This window comes from Strix uralensis, chromosome 5, assembly GCF_047716275.1.
Source record: "Strix uralensis isolate ZFMK-TIS-50842 chromosome 5, bStrUra1, whole genome shotgun sequence".
NCBI lineage: Eukaryota > Metazoa > Chordata > Aves > Strigiformes > Strigidae > Strix > Strix uralensis.
This window is the reverse complement of record NC_133976.1, coordinates 21,668,958-21,689,076: the sequence shown is the minus strand read 5'-3', so window position 1 is coordinate 21,689,076 and position 20,119 is coordinate 21,668,958.

Here is a 20,119-nt window from a genome sequence, read left to right as displayed (position 1 = left end):
CACAAGCAGGAATCCTATTGTAGACAATAAGTGAGATTTGCAAAGCCATCTGAGGGATGTAGCTCTACAAATTTCATTAAATTTAATAGAACTCATGTAGCAAAATAGTTATAGAGAGGTTTGAGCATTTCAAGCAATGTGTGTATTTTTAAAAGCCAGAATTTGCCCCACTGAGTTTAACTAAGGAATGGGCAGGTGACCCTGGGTACTGAATGATACTGATAAAGCAAAGAGACAGAGTTGTCAAGGGTGACAGACAGTAGGAAGGCTACTTCAGATCCTATTTTAAAATAGGTCTACAATGATCTGATTCTTCAGATCTTCTTCAATGATCCAAAGAAGAACTTAAAGAAACCTTTCTAATCTCTCTTGACAGTCAGAAAATGAACAAAACAAAAACTCTCCTCCTCAACCTCCAATAAATACATTAGCAATGACCTTTTAAGATCAAATGGTAAAAGTGAAAAAGTATGAGATGCTCTTGAGAAAAATGATTATATAATCAAAACATCACAGAGTGCCACTTCTTTTTCCTTCTGGAAGAATTGAGTTAACAATCTTCTCTGACCTTGTTTGTGTGTTTTTCTCTAGAGTTATGCCAAATTATCTGAAGGTCTTTTATACAGTCAGAGAGCCTGAATAGTTGTTAGTTCAGAGATGCTGCAGATCTGGCTCAATATTCACTGCTACAAACAGATCTTGTCAAGCTGCATCACACCACCCTGGATCCTCCATCTCCAGCAGTGTATGAAAAGCACATGAAATGAGAAACTCTGCTTTCCACACTATAATAGACCATTTTTTATCATGTCTACATTCATGCCTTTAGTTCTGTCCAATGTAAATTTTGCAAAGTCATCATGTACAATAGGACCAAGTGTTTTTTACTGTCTAAATAATGTCCTTTTGGAGGTAAAATTTTGTTCATTATTATAAAGGCAGAGCCACAACATTACTGGTTGTTCATAAATCTCATTAGAGTTCTAAGCAGACAAATGCTCTGACAAATACCTCTCCCAGGTATGATGGTCTGTATGCTATTCTCTCCCAAGTATCTCTGCAGGTACATTACTGAGTCAGTAAACTGAACAAGAGGAAAAGATTTTTAAATGGTTCCTATCTACACAAAAGTCTAGTACATCTTAAAGAGCCACACAAAACAGCAACTGGTAAACAAAAGCTCTCTTCAAAGGCTAGTGTTTGCATAGCAGGTCATTGCATTTAAGTAGAATTCTCACATCTCTGACGTGCATGCAGTCAGTGAAAGAAGTTCCCATAACAGATTATGGCAGGAAAAATCTCATTCATGTATGCAATTGTTTGTTATCAATAGACACCATGTACTCTAATTTATTTTGACTTGTTGGATTTGATTCATTGCTTTTGCATTTTTTTTTTTTTTTTAAAACTGGATAATCAAACCTGGCTGTGTATGAGCCAAACTTCCTGCCTCCATAAAAATATGTATTGAGCATTCAGTGGCACTTCTCCAAAGGGAAGGGCACAGCCTTTCTCAGCAATGTGACCCTTCCACTTACTTTCCCTTTCTCAGAATAACAGACAGAAATTTTCTTTGGAAGGCTCAGAAAGTAAGACACCCTTCTCTAGTCAGACTAGAGAAAACAATAAAGTATTTATTAACATTTTTTCCTCTTTGCCTAAGGAAACAAAGTGTATGTAATCACATTCAGTGTGTATCTCTCCCTATCTAGAAGGAAGATAAAGTTAGTGATACAGTTTAATAGGTAAAAGTCTGAAGGACAATGAATTTCTTCCAACAATGAAGATAAATGGGTAGGGGAGACTAAATGTATCGGAACTTCCCATAAATAACCATGCTTGAGGAAAATGCTGAGGTGCATGACTAATACTATATACAGTAAAATCTTCGTAAACATCCTAATTGAGGTGTCTGTCCCAACTGTCAAAGCTGGTAGTCAGCAAGTCAGACTTTTGTAAGAAACCAAGTTTCATTGCTGCCAGTCCTCACAGAATCATCAGGAGCTACTGGTTTGGTAACAGTCGTAGAAGTACAGTCTTATTTGTGAATTGCAAAAAACTGGTCCCTAGGAGGGTGCTCAGCATCCCACTGGCAACAGTGTAACAAACTTCTCCTTTTGGCATCCCAATGCAGGAAAAGTGGTCGCAGAGGACAAGGTCTGGTCTCTACAAATTGACTGATTCAAAATATGCCTTCTTGAAGAAGTTTAAGCTATTTATCTTCTGACGCTTTTTCAGGAGACATTGAGAAAATATCCTGCCTGCATTCTTTCTGGGGTTCTAGCTGAAGGGTAACAAGCAAACATAGTCTCTATAAAGGCAAACTTAGTATTTAGGATGGAGTTAGCAGCAAAACCCTCTAAGCTGGTTCTGTAATCACGTTACAGGAACTGTACGGCAGTGACTCAACCTGCTGCATTGGGGGCAGAGACTTCCTACCTGTTTCTGTGGGCCAGCTTTATATTTGCCTTGCCCTGTCACGGTGTGAAGTGCACAGATTAAACAAACGACCAGCTGCGGGCCCAGGTGTCACTCAGGGGGTCTCTGATGTGAGACTGTCACAAGGCACAGGGCATGCAACCTAGGCATTAAGCTTCCCAGAGGGGCAGCACTGGCTGGTTAACTGCAAACATGCAGAGAGGCTATCGTGCTGGCTGTGCTACTGATTCACGCTCACTTTAGCAAGACACCTTGTCTCACTTTCCCTTCTCTGTAAAACAGGAATATTGGTAAAGGCTCCTATATACCTCACAGGACTATTATTAGAACTAGTTAAATTCAGATACCAAAGTGCACTGCAGATTTAACGAATGGGGTATAATTTTAAACCTATTTTTGTGTTTTAAGTTACATACATACATGGCACCATTACTGAGTATGTCCATCTGCTTACTAACAAATCAGATCTAGTAAACATGTACTAATATACTCTGGACAATACAACAGTGCTCATAAGCCCCATGGAGATAGCAGCTGCAGAAATTCCATCAGAAGATGCTTCTATGTTTTGAAATATCAACTTCATCTTCTAAAGCTGGAAAAATATATGAAATGTAGAATTCCATTATTTTCTGTTACTACACATTCACTGAAATAAGAATATTTAGAATTCCGTTCCTGGAATAAATGTATATGCTACAAATAAATGCTTCTTTATTATCCTTTATTATTCTTGCTTATCTTTTGCAACAAGTCTTAAGGATTTTGTTGCTGTTGTTTTATTATTTTTTAACTAGTTTGATTAATTAAGGAACATATTAGTTGGGTTTTTTTTCTGACAGACAGTCCTCATTATGAAAGTAAGTAGGTGAACTATGGATAATTAATACCTTCTATTTAGAAAGTACTTTTCATCAATAGTGTGGTGGTTTGACCTTGGCTAAATGCCAGGTACCCACCAAGTCGCTCTATCACTTCCCCCCCCCTTCCCCTTTTTTTTCTCAACAGGGCAAAGAGGGGAAAGAAATTAAGATAGGAAAAAAACCCCAACCCTTGTGGGTAAAACAAAAGCAGTTTTAATATAAGCAAAGTGAAGCAAAGGTCCGCGCGTGGAAGCAAAAAAAAAGAAAACAGATTTATTCTCTACTTCCCATGAACAGGCGATGTCGGGCCTTCTCAGGAAGCAGGGCTCTGATACCCGTAGTGGTTGCCTCGGAGGACCAAGGGTGACCCCACCCCCTTTCCTCCTTTCTCCCAGCTTTATACTGAGCAGACGTCATATGGTATGGAATATCCCTTTGGTCAGTTCGGGTCAGCTGTCCTGGTTGTGTCCCCTCCCAAGATCTTGCCCACCCCGTCCCACTGGGCGGGGGGGGGGGGAAATGTTGGAAAGAGCCTTGGTGCTGTGTAAGCACTACTCAGCAGTAGCCACAACACCAGTGTGTTATCAACACCCTGCCAGCTCCCAACATAAAACACAGCACCATGAGGGCTGCTACAGGGGAAAACCAATTCTGGCTCAGCCAGACCCAGTACAGTCTCCACCCCTTATTCCATACCGTTTACGTCATGCCCAGGTCCCACATAACACTCATTTATTCATTCCGTAAACTTTCTTCACTCCTCCAGATATTCAGTGACTTGGCTGCCATCTGTCAAGATGGATGTTCAGGACAGGAGCAGTATGTTTGACTGTTGGACTCCAGCACCGGCTAGGTTTGGGTCATCATCGCACGTATCTGGTTCACTCTTCGTCGTTCCTACTTCCTCCATCACTTCCTGCAACATACAACTCAGCCCACAGATTATTTTCTCCCCAAGGTTAAATCTCCTTGAGGCACACACTGAGTAGCCCCATTCTCCCGCATTACCCACCAAGTACATCCAGGTCCCTGAGCAAAAACAATCCCACGAGTGGGCTTGCCTTTTCCCAAGGGAGGAGCAATCCACACTGCCTTCCCCAGCCATTTCCCTGTGTGTACTACAGGGACCTTATCTCCTTCCACAGTATGAAGGGGTTTTGTTTGGGCAGGACCAGGACGGTTAACAGATCCTCTGGTGTTAATTAGCCAAGTGGCTTCTGCTAATTTTATATCCCAGTGCTTCCATCCCCCATTGTTCAATGCTCTTAACATAGTCTTCAACAGTCCATTGTATCTTTCTATCTTTCCAGACGCTTGTGGGTAATAAGGGATGTGATACACCCACTCAATGCCGTGTTTTTTTGCCCAGGAGTTTATAAGATTATTTCGAAAATGGGTCCCATTGTCTGATTCGATTCTTTCAGGAGTACCATGTCGCCATAAAATTTGCCTTTCAAGACCTAAGATGGTATTTCGGGCAGTGACATGATTTACAGGGTACGTTTCAAGCCAACCAGTAGTTGCTTCCACCATGGTGAGTATGTAGCGCTTGTCTTGGCGTGTTCGTGGCAATGGTCCAATATAGTCAATTTGCCAGGCCTCACCATATTGAAAACTCAGCCATCGCCCTCTGTTCCAGGGAGACTTTACTCGTGTGGCTCGCTTGATTGCAGCACATGTTTTGCATTCATGAGTGACCTGTGAGATGGCCTCCATGGTCAGGTCCACCCCTCGATCACGAGCCCATCTGTACGTTGCATCTCTCCTGAGATGCCCGGATGTTTCATGGGCCCATCGAGCTACAAATAGCTCACCATTGCGCTCCCAGTCCAGGTCCAGCCGAGCTACTTCAATTTTGGCAGCCTTGTCTACTTGTTCATTGTTTTGATGTTCTTCGGTGGCACGGCTTTTGGGCACATGAGCATCTACATGATGTACCTTTAGAGCCACGTTTTCCACTTGGGCAGCGATGTCCTGCCACAATGTAGCAGCCCAGATGGGTTTACCTCTGCGCTGTCAATTGGTCTTCTTCCACTCCTGTAGTCACCCCCACAGGGCGTTAGCCACCATCCAGGAGTCAGTGTAGAGATACAGTACTGGCCACTTTTCTCATTCAGCAATCTTTAGGGCTAGTTGGATTGCTTTTACTTCTGCAAACTGACTTGACTCGCCCTCTCCTTCAGTGGCCTCAATGACTTGTCTAGTGGGACTCCACACAGCAGCTTTCCACTTTCGATGGTTTCCTACCACACGACAGGATCCATCAGTAAACAGAGCATACCGCCTTTCATCTTCTGGTAACTCGTTATATGGCGGTGCCTCTTGGGCACGAGCCACCTCCTCAGGCAGTGCTCCGAAATCTCTACCTTCTGGCCAGTCCATGATCTCTTCCAGAATTCCTGGACGGTTGGGTTTTCCCAGTCGAGCTCATTGCGTGATTAACGCTACCCATTTACTCCAGGTAGTACTGGTTGCATGGTGTGTAGAAGGGATGTTTCCTTTGAACATCCAATGTAGTACAGGCAATCGCGGTGCCAAGAGGAGCTGTGCTTCTGTACCAACAACTTCTGAAGTGGCTCGAATCTCCTCATATGCTGCTAGTATCTCCTTTTCAGTTGGAGTGTAGTGGGCTTCTGATCCTCGATATCCCCGGCTCCAAAATCCTAATGGTCGACCTCGAGTTTCACCTGGTATCTTCTGCCAGAGGCTCCATGTGAGGCCATGCTCCCCAGTTGACGTGTAAAGTACATTTTGCACAGCTGGTCCTGTCTGAACAGGCCCAAGAGCTACCGCCCGAGCTATCTCCTGTTTGATGTGCTCAAAGGCTTGTTGTTGCTCAAGACCCCACTCAAAATTGTTCTTCTTTCGGGTTACTTGATAGAGAGGGCTCACCAGCTGACAGTAACCTGGAATGTGCATCCTCCAAAATCCCACAAGTCCTAAGAAAGCTTGCATTTCCTTCTTGTTGGTTGGTGGAGACATTGTTGCTATCTTGTTGACAACATCCATAGGCACATGACAGCGTCCATCTTGCCATTTTATTCCCAAGAACTGAATCTCCTGTGCTGGTCCCTTGACCTTGCTTTTCTTTATGGCAAACCCAGCTTTCAGAAGAATCTCAATTACTTTTTGTCCCTTCTTGAACACTTCTTCTGCCTTGTTGCCCCACAAAATGAAGTCATCGATGTACTGTAGATGTTCAGGGGCATCACCCTTTTCCAGGGCAGTTTGAATCTGTTCATGACAAATAGTGGGGCTGTGCTTCCACCCCTGGGGCAGTCGATTCCAGGTATACTGGACACCCCTCCACGTGAAAGCAAACTGTGGCCTGCACTCTTCTGCCAAAGGAATTGAAAAGAATGCATTGGTAATGTCGATTGTGGCGTACCACTTGGCTGCCTTTGACTCCAGTTCATACTGGAGCTCTAACATATCTGGTACAGCAGCACTCAGTGGTGGCGTCACTTCATTCAGGCCACGATAGTCTACTGTTAACCTCCACCCTCCGTCAGACTTTCGCACTGGCCATATTGGGCTATTAAAAGGTGAATGTGTCTTACTGATGACACCTTGGGTCTCCAGTTGATGGATCAGTTCTTGGATGGGAGCCAGAGAGTCTCGGTTCGTGCGATACTGCCGTCGGTGCACAGTCCTCGTAGCAATTGGCACCTGTTGTTCTTCAACTCGCAACAGTCCTACAACAAAAGGAACTTCCGAGAGGCCAGGCAGATTAGACAACTGCTTGACCTTCTCTGTGTTCACACTGGCCACACCAAAAGCCCATCGGTATCCTTTTGGGTCTTTGAAATACCCCCTCTTGAGGTAGTCAATGCCCAAGATACAAGGGGCTTCTGGGCCAGTTACAATGGGATGTTTTTCCCATTTGTCCCCGGTCAAGCTAACCTCGGCCTCCAGTACTGACAGTTCTTGACATCCGCCTGTCACTCCTGAGATCCAGATAGGTTCTGCCCCTCTATAACTTGATGGCATTAATGTACACTGTGCCCCGGTGTCAATTAAAGACTGGTACTTCTGTGGATTTGATGTGCCAGGCCATCGAATCCACACTGTCCAATACACCTGATCATCCCTTTCCTCCTCCTGGCTGGAGGCAGGGGCCCTCTATTCCTGTTCTTGGTCAGAGTATTCACTGTCTGACCCTTGCTGTGCCAGGCTGGAGACTCCTTCATCAGGGCCAAGGGAGGTGATCTCAGTCTTCCTGTATCTGGGAGATCGTTGATGACTTTCTTGTGGTTTCACACCAGCTACATTAACAACCTTCTTGGATGTCTTCTTCTTGACAGGGGTCTTTCCTCGCAATTCATGTACACGAGCTTCCAACTTGAAGGTGGGTTGACCATCCCACTTCCTCATGTCCTCCCCCTGGTCACGCAGGAAGAACCAAAGTTCGCCATGTGTCATGCGCCTAGGTTTCCCTTTCCCTCTGACTGGGGTGGAAGAGAACTGATTTCTTGGGGTGCGCCTGACATCTAAGGCACTTGCCCGTAGAGATGAGGAGGTACCAAGGCTCTCTTCAAAGTTCTGAAGCCAGGAAGAGACTGCCTCCACAGTTGGTGTACATCTTGGTCCTTCTCCCACATCCATTTCTGGATAGTACATCGCAGCCAAGCCAGCAGAATACGAGGATGGTGCACCTTTAATCACCTTCCTCCACATGGCCCGTGTGCACAGGACATCCTCTGGATTTTTAGGGGCTTCATCATTATCTGGATCACTATAGATGACTTCCAGCACTGCTAATTCTCTCAGGTACTGGACACCTTCATCTGCAGTAGTCCACTTCCCTGAGGAGTTGTCCGTAAGATCTTCCTTGAAAGGATATCTTGCTTTAACACTTGAAAGGAGCCGTCTCCACAGACTGCAAATTCCTGTTTCTTTTCCAATTCCCCTTTCAATTCCTCGATCTCTAGCAAGGGAACCCAGCTGTTGGGCTTCCTTACCTTCCAGCTGCTGAGCATCAGCCCCATTATCCCAGCATCGAAGCAGTCAGGCAGCAATCCGCTCACCTGGCTGGCGGCTATAGTCTTTCCGCAGGTCTCGCAGTTCTGATGATGTCAGGGACCAGGTAGTTTCTGCCTCCTGATTGAGTTCTGTTATTCCCTCTTCTGACCCCTTTGCTGAAGGACGCGCTTCTTCCTCTTCTTTCTCCTCCCTTATTAATCAAGGGTATGGACCTGTTGTTCTCCTTGTCCACTGTTTCTTTTTTACTACTGGGGCAATCTCTGCTGTTGTTGTTTTTGTTTGAGTTCCCATCTCCACCACAGTCCTTTGAGAGCACTGAACTGCAGCTCGATAAGCATAGGCCAGGCCCCAGTACAGCGTTAGGAGTTGCTGATTTTCATTGGGATAGGCAAGGCACCCTTCTATCAGGTGTTCTGTCAATTTTGCGGGGTTCCTTGCCTGTTCAGGGGTAAGATCCCAGGCTACAGGAGGTGATAACCGTCCTAGGAATCTGCCCAAATCCTTCCACTCCCCCCCTGCCAATTCTCTCACCCCAAATTTGCCTTCTCTTACACCGAGCTCCACACAGCCCACAATAGGCGAATAGCATTAATGAACAGTATCAAAGAGCTAACATAAGGATTAATAAGTACTTCGGGAGCCTGCAGAATAAAACCACTCATGATGTTCCCAATTCCTTCCAGCATGTTCCCGAGCTTAGCAAAATAAAGATAAGCAGAGCAATAAACAAACCCATGACCAGCACAAGAGCTTGTCGCTTAATAAATGCTATAGCTATAGCACAATTAATATAAAACTGCCGTTGTCTCACCCCACGTTGGGCGCCAAAAAGACTGTGGTGGTTTGACCTTGGCTAAATGCCAGGTACCCACCAAGTTGCTCTATCACTTCCCCCCCCCTTCCCCTTTTTTTTCTCAACAAGGCAAAGAGGGGAAAGAAATTAAGATAGGAAAAAAACCCCAACCCTTGTGGGTAAAACAAAAGCAGTTTAATATAAGCAAAGTGAAGCAAAGGTCCGCGCGTGGAAGCAAAAAAAAAGAAAACAGATTTATTCTCTACTTCCCATTAACAGGCGATGTCGGGCCTTCTCAGGAAGCAGGGCTCCAATACGCGTAGTGGTTGCCTCGGAGGACCAAGGGTGACCCCACCCCCTTTCCTCCTTTCTCCCAGCTTTATACTGAGCAGACGTCATATGGTATGGAATATCCCTTTGGTCAGTTCGGGTCAGCTGTCCTGGTTGTGTCCCCTCCCAAGATCTTGCCCACCCTGTCCCACTGGGCGGGGGGGGAGGGAAATGTTGGAAAGAGCCTTGGTGCTGTGTAAGCACTACTCAGCAGTAGCCACAACACCAGTGTGTTATCAACACCCTGCCAGCTCCCAACATAAAACACAGCACCATGAGGGCTGCTACAGGGGAAAACCAATTCTGGCTCAGCCAGACCCAGTACAAATAGATATTCTGGTTCTTTCCAGACAAATTCTCCATGGTCTCCATTTTACAGATGAAATAACTGAAATATTTCTGAAGGCTAAATGTAGGAAGATGAATAAATACTCTGTATCTTAAGTGTCCTGCAGAAGTGTAAGCAAATGAAGAAAAAAAACAGTCAAGAAACCATACTATAGGTATTGTTCACTATTTCATTGACTGTCTCATGTATGTTCCTCTGCAAGGGCTCCCTGCTGGCTGTCTACACCGTCACTTACGCAACAGGAACACCCATTTTTCAGTTTCATGCATTTCTTTAGACAACATGGTCTTGTCAGGTGGCAGTGGGGTTTGGCTCCTGTGTATACAGCTCTTTTTACTATGCAGAGTAGTTGAATGCTTACTCCACCCATTTGTTTAATGAAACCTGTAATCAGCTTCAATTCAAATAGGTTATTAACACCTCTTCCACAGCAATACGAAGCCAAAATTGGGCAGGTTTGTTATGTCTGTTACAGCACGCAGTGGAGATACTTTCTGCAGGTTTTAAAATGTCTTTATTATAATTCATGTTCATAATAACTACAGTGAGCCATCCTCCTTGCTACAGCAGCAAGAAAAATGAATAGCTCCTCTTGTCTTTTTTTCTGTATGATTATGCCTTGAAATGTATATCATTCTCCTAACCTCTGAATTTAATTTCATAAATATATCAACCAAATAAAAGCACTACTGTGAATGGTTCCTAATTTTTTGTTCCTCACAAAAGAAAGATGCCAAGGACTAATAAATATATAGGAACTACATCTAGCTTAGAATGTCTCCACTTAGTAACTGGTGGAATAAAAGGTGTTGTAAGTGTTTATTCTTGTAATCATCTGCCAATATCTGCTTTTGTCCTTTTTCAGGACAAAATACTGGACTGTATGGCTCTTGTATGTCCTTTCTCCTGTTCTTAAAAGATGGGAAATAGTTGTTACTTCAACACCTGAATTCTACCTGCTAAATGCACCTTGCTACAGCATGTAACACCAGGGAGCTAGTGTTTTCAAAGAAGAGAGTTGATATGCGAATGACACACACCTTTCATTTTTTGTTATGGTTTTTTTTTTTTTCCTTTCTGGGAATGAAGGTGAGACTATTAGCATGATATCTGACTATGTCTGAGACAAAAGAGAAGGAGCATGATAGATACAAGAGGGCAGGATGTGGAGGAAGAGAAAGTATATATTCCATAAGGGGATCTGTTCAGTAAACTGGGCAATGACTGCTTCTTTACACTGTAGAGACCCTGATGCAGAAAAGTAACATTTAGTTTTAGAATATTTTCATTAACTTCAGCATGTCTAAGTGTTTGTCTGTGAACTGTTGCTGTAGTATAGAGGGTTGTACAGATAGAGTCTATAAGCAAGGGTGAGTATTAGCAAGTGCTTTGAATTTAGCAATGGGCAGAGAAACAGTACTGTATGCTCAAAACCCAGCCCCCTGCCCAGGACTCCTCTCTTCCCCGTATGTTGCACCTCTGTATTTTACTGGTATGGTTATACAATATCTGTATGCATCTATTCTCTGAAAGTGAATAAGATCTATAAATAAAGGATAAGAATGGGCTCTCTTTCAGTGGATTTTCATCCTGATTTGATACCTGTACATTTGCACAATCTGGAATTGGAGCTGAGAGAGCTGGACCCCACCAGAAAAGTGAGCTGATTTTCAGCCACTGAATATCTGGCTCTTTTCCCTTAAGAAAAAAAAAAAAAAAGAAAAAAAAAAAAAAAAAGCAAGTAAATATTAATATGACATAGGTGTTTTAAAAAGAGGGATAACAGAAGACATCATTATGCAAAATTTTTCTAATTTTGTTGGGTTTTAGGGTGCAGAACAAGAATGCAAATGTTCAGTCCAATTATGGTTTGGGAATTGCCAATATGACAAAATTTAGCATTAAGTTTGTTCCTTATTTCAGATACCTTACTGAAAAGGCCAAGAACAGAAAGTACATGAAGATGGACCTCCACCTCTTAGTCCAGAAATCTCCTCTCTGTCACACCTTAGCTAGTCTTCTGGGAATATACAGGACACATGGAATTCTCTGGCTAAGTCTGTAATACCTAGGATTTCAGTTTCCATTGCTCTCATCCTAACTCCTTTCCCGAGCTCTACACTTATTTTAAAGCATGGACAAAGAATTCTGCCTGAAAATATAAAGAGAAAAGTAGGTCAAGATATAGACTTACCTTGATGCTCTCTCTTTAGCACTATTGTGTAGTTGTAATTGAAGTGTCCTTTTTAAAAGTATGTCTTGTATTTTTTTTGCCACAGGTCAGCTTGGAAATAAAATGTAGTAACCCATTGCATATTTCTGTAGCTTTGCAACTGTAATTATTTTATTGCACTTTAGGTTCTTTAAATCCCATAATGTAAGGTATATGGGGCATTCACGGGTATCTGATGTGGAAGTATATTGGGTAGAGTTCACATAAATTCTGTTATATACATTGGAAAGACCTATATAGACTTCAAGGCAATCATATAGTTAATTTTCACTTATAAACATAAAATTGCTTCCCCAGTGGTAACAGGTAGTCTTTTGTATGGTCCTCATATACAAAAGCAAGCAGCTAAATTGATAAAAATTATGGATTTGGAAAAACTGTAAGCTAACAGGGGCTGAGAAGTCTTTCATGATGTTTGCATCTGCAGATTCTAGAACAATGGTTTATAATTTTGGCTGAGGCTTATAGACATTGTCACAATATGATTCTAATCAGTAAATATAATAAAAAAATGTCATCAGTAGAGTATCCATATCACCTGTAACATTCTTTGCTTCCTTCTTGTAGACCTAGGTCTGTTTCCTGGAATGCTTTTAATTAGGGAAAAAAGTTATTTAGCAAATTAATTTGTTAATGCCAGAATTAGATAAAAAGAGAACATTGTGTTTGTATATTCATCATGGGATGTTGGACACAATTTGTTGTTTCACAATGCTAGCTCTTCCCTCAAGGTTGGAGACAGTACTTCAGACAGAAAAGTCTGAGCCTTGAGTTTGATACTTCAGCTGCCACAAGAATAAGTGTAGGTTATGTGACTCAAAAAGAAGATGTACTTTTGAAACAATGCAGATGCTTGTTACACTGTTTAAAATATCTTATTGGCAGGACTATACCCGTTTAACCATACAGAGTGGCAAAGGCCCAAAAATACTAATCAGCAAAGGCAGAAACTTTACTTGTTGGGTGTAGATGGCTTGGGTTTACATGATGCTGCCAAGCTATTTTTATCTTTGTAGTCCAGGCCTTGGCCAAAAGTTAGGAACAAAATCTAAGCACTTCAAAGACCTTTTACATTTGAGCTAAACCCAAACTCTGTTGACATTTCCATGTTTGAGTTCAGAAGCTATCAATTTTATGGCATTTTAAAACCTTTGCATAAGTTTGTCTGTAAATAGCACAAGAAACAAAAGAATAAACAAGGCAGAAGTCCAAAGTGACGCACTAGGCTTTAGGGTAGTTCTAAGGGCAATCTTAAGAGATTTTTTTCTGTTGTTATATTTCCAATAACAGAAAAAGTATAACCATATAGTTAGTTTATACCATTATTAATAAATAACAATGATCTTGTCCTAATTTCAGTGGAATAATACTGATTTATATGAAATGAAGATCTCTTTTATTTTAAAACTTCACTTAGAAATACACTGGTGGTTAGCAGGGAAGCATTGTCTTGGTTTATAACAATGTGATATTGAAAGTAATCTATCCATTCACAACTGATAATCCTGTTTGACTGCTAACTTACATTATGTCTGTATGAATTGGTATCAGGCTATAAATTGCATTTGAATATTGGGTTTGCTTGTTTGATGTGATATCAATTTAACTTCATCTTGAACTGAAAATATGAAGGATTGGGGACAGGGCTAATGAGAAAACTTAAATTTTTGTGGTCCTCTATGACACAGAAGTCCCTGAACAAAGAGTGGTCAACTGGTCATGACCAGTGCTTTGTTTCAAGGCTGAACTGTGGTGGGGAGGAAGCTAAGCCATAGAACACTGACACTGATACCTCAGTAGGGCTGGTCAGGGACTATGCCCTGACAGAACTGTATGCAGTTTTTAACAGAGAAGTCTGTTTTGTGAGAGAGAGAAGAAATGCAGTGCAAGAAATAGTGCTTCTGTACAAGCTCTTTGTAAATGCCCGATTAAAAGCAGTTGGACTAGATGATCATTGTATGCCCCTTCCAACTGAAATATTCTATTAAGCAACTAAAATCTGATTGTGACCCATTGTGTACATTCATTCTAACTGTCAACACATGAACATATGTTTCTTCTATATACATGCAATTTAGTGAATGAGTAAAGTGAAAATATGAACAGATTTCTGGACATATAATAGCAAACATGGTTTATAAAAGCAAGAAATAGAAAGCTGAAAACTTTTCCTTCATATGCATAAGTTAGAGAGTCTTGTGTGATGCTTATGAATATACAGTATGCATAAATTATAGGTTAAGATCCAGATTCTACTAAAGAATTCGGCAATTTATTCAGACTACTTTTTATCTCCTAACAGCACCTTATTACATGAATAGGTGCTGGAATCGCTAGGATTACTCTAGTCTTTAATGATTTTATACTATATGGTAATGAAACTACTAGCATGTTTCGCAGTAGTATTTTCATCACATGTTTATTAACTGTATAGCATAGAATCATGGAATCATAGAATGGTTTGAGTTGGAAGGGACCTTTAAGTATCAGCTAGTTCCAATCACTCTGCCATGATCAGAGACAACTTCCATTAGACCAGGTTGCTCAAAGCCCCGTCCGACCTGGCCTTGAACACTTCCAGGGAGGGGGCATCCACAACTTCTCTGAGCAACCTGTTCCAGTGTCTCACCACCCTCACAGTAAAAAATTTCTTCCTTGCATCTAATATAATAAATATAATAAATATAATAAATATAATAAATATAATAAATATAATAAATATAATAAATATAACATAACATAACATAACATAACATAACATTATAATATAATATAATATAATATAATATAATATAATATAATATAATATAATATAATATAATATAATATAATATAATATAATATAATATAATATAATATAATATAATATAATATAATATAATATAATATAATATAATATAATATAATATAATATAATATAATATAATATAATATAATATAAATCTACCCTCTTTCAGTTTAAAACCATTACCCCTCGTCCTATCAGTACACTCCCTGATAAAGAGTCCCTCCCCATCTTTCCTGTAGGCTCCCTTTAAGTACTGGAAGCACACTATAAGGTCTCCTTGGAGCCTTCTCTTCCTTAGGCTGAACAACCCCAACTCTCTCAGCCTGTCCTCATAAGGGAGGTGCTCCAACCCCCTGACCATCTTCATGACCCTCCTTGGGACCCACTCCAACACATCCATGTCCTTCTTAAATTGGGGACCCTAGAGCTGGACACAGTACTCCAGGTGGAGTCTCATGAGAGTGGACTAGAGGAGGAGAATCACCTCCCTTGACCTGCTGGCCACACTTCTCTTGATGTAGCCCAGGATATGGTTGGCTTTCTGGTCTGCGAGCGCACGTTGCTGGCTTATATTCAGTTTTCCATCCACTACTATTCCCAAGTCCTTCTTCTTGGGGCTGCTCTCAATCCACTCATTGCCCGGCCTATATTTGTGTTTGGGATTGCCTCAACCCATGTGCAGGACCTTGCACTTGGCCTTGTTGAACTTCATGAGGTTTGCACGGGCCCACCTCTCAAGACTGCCAATGTCCTTCTGGATGGCATCCCTTCCCTCCAGCGTGTCATCTGCACCACACAGTTTGGTGTCATCAGCAAACTTGCTGAGGGTGCACTCAATCCCACTGTCCATGTTGCCAATGAAGATGTTAAACAGCGCTGGCACCAACATCGACCCCTGAGAAATGTCACTTGTCACTAGTCTCCAGCTGGACATCAGACCGTTGACCGCAACCCTTTGAGTCCACCCACCCTGCCAATTCCTTATCCACTGAGTGGTCTATCCATCAAATCCATGTCTCTCCAATTTAGAGACAAGTTTACAAGAGTGTCGTGTGGGACAGTGTCAAATGCTTTGCACAAGTCCATGCAGACAATGTCAGTTGCTCTTCCCTTATCCACCAATACGGTAGCCTCATCATATAAGGCCACCAAATTTGTCAGGCACACTTTGCCCTTAGTGAAGCCATGTTGGCTGTCACCAATCACCTCCTTATTTTCCGTGTGCCTTAGCATAGTTTCCAGGAGGATCCACTCCATGATTTTGCCAGGCACAGAGGTGAGACTGACTGGCCTGTAGTTCCCTAGATCTTCTTTTTTTCCCCTTTTTCAAAATGGGCATTATGTTTTCCCTTTTTCAGTCAGCAGGAACTTCACCAGACTGCCATGACTTCTCAAATGTGAAGGATAGTGGCTTAGTCACTTCATCCACCAGTTCCCTCAGGACCCACGGATGCATCTCACCATGTCCCATGGACTTGTGCAGCTTCAGGTTCCTTAGATGGTGTCAAACCTAATCCCCTACAGTGGGCATTTCTTCATTCTCCCAGTCTCTCCTTTTGCTTTCTGCAACTTGGGTGGTGTGGCTGCACCACTTGCTGGTGAAGACTGACTCAAGAAAGTCATTGAGTACCTCAGTCTTCTCCATATCCCACATAAGCAGGTCTCCCGTATCCTTCTAGAGAGGGCTCACATTTTCCCTAGTCTTCCTTTTATCACTGATGTACCTATAGAAGCTTTTCTTGTTGCCCTTGACATCCTTGGCCAGATTTATTATATGTTTTTGCCCAGTACAAAGATATCAAGTTTTGCCCTTTTGGAGTACTCTTTTTAAACTGATGAGACATTTACAGAGGAAAAAGACAACTCACTTTGAATTAAGATAATAGAATGTGACTCTCTTTATAGGAATAACCTCTTTAATCCTTCTTGTGATCTCCCCAAGGGTACAGTGTTTATGATAGGGGAGGGAACGCATAAAGATTTCACTCATGTGGGAGAAACACAGCACAAAATGTCGAAAGACCATCTCTAAATAGTGCTTCAGTATCCCTATAGAGAAAGAACAGCTCATTCAAAATGCAAATCTAACAGACATAAAGCTCAGTACAGCCACTTGTGTGAGAATGGAGCATAAGTGTTTATTTTTTTTTTCTCTACTCTGAGGAGTAATTTATAACAACAATATTCATTCTGTCTAAGCAGTCTCTGGCACCAGAGTATGCATATCAGCAATTGTAATACAGTCATTCACTATTGGCACTTCAGGCCAATAAAGTTTATTTCACTTGGAGTGCTGACATGGCTGTCTGCAAACAAGACTCTGAGAACTAAGACAGCTGGAACGTCATTAAAGAATATTGACTTTCTCTCTTCTTTTTTATCTTTTCCCTTTGGTGGAACTTTAGTGCATTTAAGAATGCTAGTCACCTCCCAAAACATGAAAGCAAAACTGGCAAAATCTATTTTTATATTTTCCTCCATGTATATCCCAAGTAACATAAAACAGTGTAGAAGATCAAACCATGCAACAGATTTGGGGAAGAGAGAAAAGGTTTTGTACCTTGTCCAGATGGTTATATCAGGGATTTCATAAAGGCTTTTTGTAAGTTTAAAGCTGGCTGTGTAGGGAGAGGTTGATTATTAATAATTTAGTACCTTTGGCAGGATCAATATGACTAATTTGTTATGTCTGCAGAGCTAATTCCTATTCCATTGTGAACTGAAGACTTGAAAAATTGAATTAACAATTTAAAAGGAAAAGCGTTTATAGGGATTAAGGGGAATTGATTGATTCTGTTTTAAATTTAAGAAGAATTGATAATCTAAGAATAAATTTAGGCAGTTCTTTTACAGTTGTAGCATGTGCAACTTGAAGACCTTGCTACTTCACTTTTTTACTACTAGACATGGTTTCTGAAAATTGGACTTCACAACTGATGCATATTTGAGTTATTTTTAAAAAATACCCTTGTAGTAAAAGTACCCCTCTAGTCTGATTCTGTGACACCCTGTAGGAGTCCTAAGCTGTCCCTGCTGTGAAGTTACATGACTTAATACAGACTAGAGGAACGTGGGAAACTGAGTTTCAGCCAAAGGTGAGGGAGTTTGAAAGAAACCAGTCTTCCTCTCCCTTTCTTTTCTGAACTATTCAAGTCACTGAGCAACGTTTATCCCAGAGTAATAATGTATGTCCTTCTTAGAGGTTTCTGCACTGGCTCAGACTCAATAGGAAGACCCCTGAAGAGCAAATGTCAGAGATAAAGATTTGCAAGTGTAGAAAGAAGCCACACCCTCTCATTTAGTGAAAGGTGAAGGACCAAGTACAAATATATGGCATGGAAATACCAGGCACTGCTATCAGTAGTATTCTTATCCATCTGCTCCATCCACCACCTAAAGCACCCTCATATGCTCAGCTCACTATCTCTGGTGTGAACCTTCCCCAGATGACAGACCCTTCCATCAGCAGTCCTCTCTCTTTCTCTGATGGCAGTCATCACTGTTACAGGGCAGGACTGGTTTCCTGGTCTTTCTCATTGATCTGCATTTTCATGATCTTTACATTAGCATTTCATGCCTTCAGGTCATTCCTTGTGGGACAGAATGCATGTCTCTGCTGTTGTGGACACATTGTCTGCTATGTAATGATGGGAAAGCACCTCTCTGCAGCATGGATTAAAAGGAAAGACAGAAATAGCATGTTTTATGCAGAAGGAGAACAAAACCCCCAAAAATCACATAGAACAATTGGATCACACTCAAGAGGAAATTTCCAATAGAAATTGATGGTGAAATTGTTCTCTTGTAATGTTTACTGCTATTAAATAAAGAACATAATCTTACATTTCACTATAGCAAATACAAAAAGCATTATTATCTTAATGTCAGCTTGTAGAGTGTCCTAGAGTGGGTTCCATTTCATACAAAGGGGAAACAAAGCTGAAGAATTTTTGCAAAATGTTTAAATAATTCAGTTTAAATAACTATACTGTACAATGCAGGGGAATTTCAAATTGCAGAACACAGCTTGAAGAAATGTCAACATGGGCTGGCAGTACTTGGTGCAAAGAAATGTATTATGCTGTAATTACAATACACATGTAAGATTTTAGTCCTCAGTCACTGACAAAGGGCTGTGAAGCACAAATTATTTCAATGTTCTATTAACACCTGAATCCTGGAAAGAAAGTTACACTAAGAGTAGTCCCTATTAACATATTCAACCAGTTTCTCAAATTTTTTTTACAGAAAGTTGGTTGCTGGTTTTTTTTGGTTGTTTGTTGTTTTGTTTTAATAATTGGCAGATTTGTAGGGAGGAGTGGGCATTCAGACTCTTTTCTAAATCTTTATACACTTTATTTGCTTGCAAGTACATAACTAGCACAAACATTTGTATATACATGTCCTTAAAAACAGTAAAGTCTGTTGTAGCTCAACATCTGGTTGTTTTGTCTTGTAAAGTGTGTAGAATAGCACTTGAGATTGGGACAGTTATGTTCTTTTTCATGCAAAAGAAGTAAGTAAATAATTTATTAGAAGAACTGGAATAGCCACTGCAAAATAAAGCTATTTTCATTGTTTATGAAGCAATTTCATTTCTAATTACAGTGATATTGTGTTTAATAGATTTCCTAAATAAAAGAAACTCAATGAAAAGAATTCTTTATAATGGTGCAAAAAGATCTGGTTTTATACAAGGATAACTATAATCCTTGGAACATTAATAACAAGTAATCTTCATGAACATGTACTTACTTAATTTACTCCTTTGTATATAGGTGTAAGATGTGCAAGCATTCTGCTTTTCACATATACCTTGAAATTATATAAACAATAACACTGTGCAAGACAACAGAGAATCTAGGCCCCATATGAACAGTGAGGAACAATGATTTCTAGTTTAGGATAAGGCTAAATGTGAAGCCTTTCTTCAACAGAAGTAATGGAAAGAATGCTGATGGAGAATCCTGCCCAATGTAATCTGCTAATGAATAAATGGCAGCTATCAGAAATACTAATTATAATGGAACTATCTTTTTGTCGACATTACTTTGTGGTTTTTATTTTATACTCCCAGAATATTCCTGTGCCAATCACTGGTGACTTCACGTATTTTGGGCGTTATATTGCATTATTTTTGTTAAAAAAACATTAAATGATTTATTAAATGATTAAAGAGATTTCCAGGAAAACTGGCAGCCTCTTAGTCAGGGTTAAAATTCAGAACTAATTTTACACAAACCACTTATGCTACAGTATTGCTCTTATATTTCAGAGAGTTAATGTAATTCCAAAGTTGCAACACACTTCCACAGTGTTCCTACACTTTCTTCTGTACTCC